Consider the following 2,865-nt stretch of genomic DNA (forward strand, 5'->3'; position numbering starts at 1 on the left):
GGACAACCCTGGGGTGGAATGCAGACTCTCCACTGGTCCCAGCTCACATCTCAAAGATCTGAGATATGAGGAGAGCTGTGTGGCCATGTTTCCACAGCCGAGCTGCTTCCGTGAGAGGCGGGTGTGAAAGATAAATGATGGCAGTGCCAAGTGTCACAATTAGAAAGATAATATACAGACAGGTTAATGAGTCGGAAGGGCCCCTAGGGGTCTTTGCAAACTGTTCGGCTATGGAATTTAAATCCTTTCTTTTCCTAACTGAGGAACGCCAAGCATTCTGCCTCCTCTTGGAGAGACCCATGGCGGCCTCTCCCACTAAGACCCCTGACCCAAGTAAACAGCTTCCTCTGAACCCTGCCTCAGCACCCCCAGCCCAGCCACACGGGACACCCTTGGCTTTTTGAGTCATTAGTATTCTGGGTACTACCTCAGTGATAAGAGACTCTGTAAGAAATAAGGTGCTGAGTGGTGAGGACACAGCCCCCTCCTGCCCCCCCCCCCCCAACAGCATGCACCCATTCAGACTGTCTCCCAGTGCAGACACTCTGACCACTAATTCAGGCACATGTCACTCCCCAGAGAAAAAGACAATTAGCACCTTTTGGAGGGCTTTATTTGAAAAGAAAAACAACTAATTCTTTAGACAAGTGTTTAGTTAATTCATAAATTCATAGCATCCCAACATCAGCCCTTTCGCTGCTGAGTTGTACCAGTGTCCTAAGTAACCAGTTTCTGAAGTATCCCTCTGCAGACCGCTGGAGCAGGGAACCCTGCAGAGGGAAGAAAGCAGGACAAGACACTTAGAGGCCCTTCCAAATCATTAACCAGCATCTAATCTCTGAAGCCAGGTGTGCCCCAAACAAACACCTTGGAGGGAAAGCCCAGGGGCAGAACCCACAGGTGCAGCTGGGAGCCAGCTTGAATGCACTAGCAGGGAGCTTCCAGCCCGACTCCAAGAGGTTCCTTCTTTCTCCTTTTTCAAAGAAAAAGTGGCATCCAGAGAAGCCGCACTCCACCCCCATTTCCCAAAGCCCACCCATCTTTGGGTACCAGCACTTTCATGCTGAGATATGCAACATCTGGGGGCCCTAGGTAGAAAGTGGGGGCTTTAGCAGCACTATGCTCATGCATATACTCCACCAACCCTTCCCCGCAAGCCACCCTATGATGTTGTTATTCACTGATATGGTTTTCTCAATCTTATGTCTCAGTGGACACTGGGGGCCCATCCTACCCACATCCACTGTAATAGCCTGTGGTTTGGATAGACCAGGGGCTTGCAGTACGTGTGGTTCAGGGATGGGTGCAAAACCTAAATCAATCTTTTCAGAGTGAAACTCACGGTTTTGTTCTGTTTGGAGCAAGAGAAGTCCTCTGCCTCCTCCTAGGGGTGAAGAAGGACATGGCCTTGGAGGTGCTGGCAGCCATCAGCCCCAGAAGGGAAGCCAGGCTGAGGCCAAAACTAACATGGAGGAGGGCAAGGTTGACAGAATATAGATGTGTCGTGCAGTCCTGAGAAGATGGAGAATTTCTGGAGCATGTAGGTGGGCTCTACCCAGGGATGTTTTAATTGTAGGAGCTGACAAAATCCATTATTTCCACCATTTGTAGGTGAAGTTTCTGTTACAGAACTGAGAAGCCTAATAAAATCATCTTTGGCAAGAAAAAAAAAAATACAGAGAGCCTCCTGCTGGCAGTGGGAGAGGAGGAACTGACTTAGGCAATGCAATGCTGAGTCCATCACCTCACTTCTTCAAACCTCTTTTAAATGAAACCAACATGAAGAAGCATAGTGTACTGTAAGCTCCACTAGGGCTGCATGCTCGCCAAGCGCTTGCTGGCACTTAGTAGGTGCTTTGCAAGGCTATGTGGGAAGCCTTGTCATTTAGCTGGACAGTGAAGGAACCACACGATCCCTACCACTCTGGGCTCAGGGTCCAGCTCTTTCCCCAGAGGAGCAGAAGCCAGGCAAGCCAGCTAAAGTAATTAGATCACGCACCCAGGAAAGCCCCCCCCCGCCGCGGGGCGGGGGAAGATGTGACAGACCGTGGTACAGATGGCGGCGGGAAAGGGCCTCCCGGAAACCAGCACACACCCGGTCAGACGCACAACTGCTGATGCCCATTTTAGCTGCGGCCATGGAGCGGGTCCCTGGGATGGAGGCCCTGGCCGGGAGATTAGAACCATGAGAGGCTGTTTCCCTCACAAAACCAAAGCTGGAAAACAGCAGCACTGGAAACCATTCGCTGTGTCAGGCAAACCAACATGGAGAGCGAGCGGAGCAGATCCCCTGAGGAGATGCTGTCAGCCAAGGCTTGCCTCAGCCCGGGAAGAAAGGCCCAGAACAGGGGAGGCGGATTGAATACCCCGCCCGCCCGGGAGAGTCCCCTGGGCTCAGGGAATAGAACGCGCCCTTCCCTTCAAAGCCGCAGTTCCAGGAAACTCCCCAAGGGTCCCGCCTCCTGCACTCCCACTGCCAGACACCAGAGGTCCGCAGTGCGACACACACGGGATGTGGGGCCAGGGCCAGCCGGGCTCTCACCCAGGAGCAGCCACAGGACTTGGGGAGCAGGGCCGGGCTGGAGTGGAGCGCCAGCTTCTCTTCCTGCTGTGACGCCGTCTGACCAGGAGAAAAACAACCCCGCCGCCACCGCGGCTTTACGGGAGTTTTTGGAGAGGACGCTGACAACCAAGGCGGCTTGGCAACCAACCCCACTGCTTAGAAACCACGGCTTTTTCTGAGAAGTCTGGTCTTCCGCCCTCTGCAGAGGAAAGAGGCCAGTTAGGTGCTACATGGGAAAAATCCAAATTCTACCCAATCACTCTTACCCCTATCACCGACCCCACCCCGCGCACCCCAGTCAC

The 2,865-nt window shown here is 53.3% G+C and overlaps 1 long non-coding RNA gene across 3 annotated transcripts; it reads right to left on the reverse strand.

The window, feature by feature from the left end:
• Nucleotides 1-596: 596 nt before the first annotated feature.
• Nucleotides 597-2,530, reverse strand: LOC110260125 (uncharacterized). Of its 3 annotated transcripts, XR_014841953.1 has the most exons (3): nt 2,047-2,530; nt 1,343-1,384; nt 597-770 (listed from the first exon to the last, which is right to left on the reverse strand). It is a non-coding gene; the product is annotated as an uncharacterized LOC110260125 (long non-coding RNA). The 3 variants fall into 3 exon arrangements; XR_014841952.1 differs by lacking the exon at nt 1,343-1,384; XR_014841954.1 differs by lacking the exon at nt 1,343-1,384 and having other exon boundaries at nt 2,000-2,530.
• Nucleotides 2,531-2,865: the final 335 nt, after the last annotated feature.

Source organism: Sus scrofa, chromosome 3, assembly GCF_054392235.1.
Source record: "Sus scrofa isolate SSC_HxYL_T2T_F1_AM1 chromosome 3, Sscrofa_HxYL_maternal_Yorkshire_Landrace_v2.0, whole genome shotgun sequence".
Lineage (NCBI taxonomy): Eukaryota > Metazoa > Chordata > Mammalia > Artiodactyla > Suidae > Sus > Sus scrofa.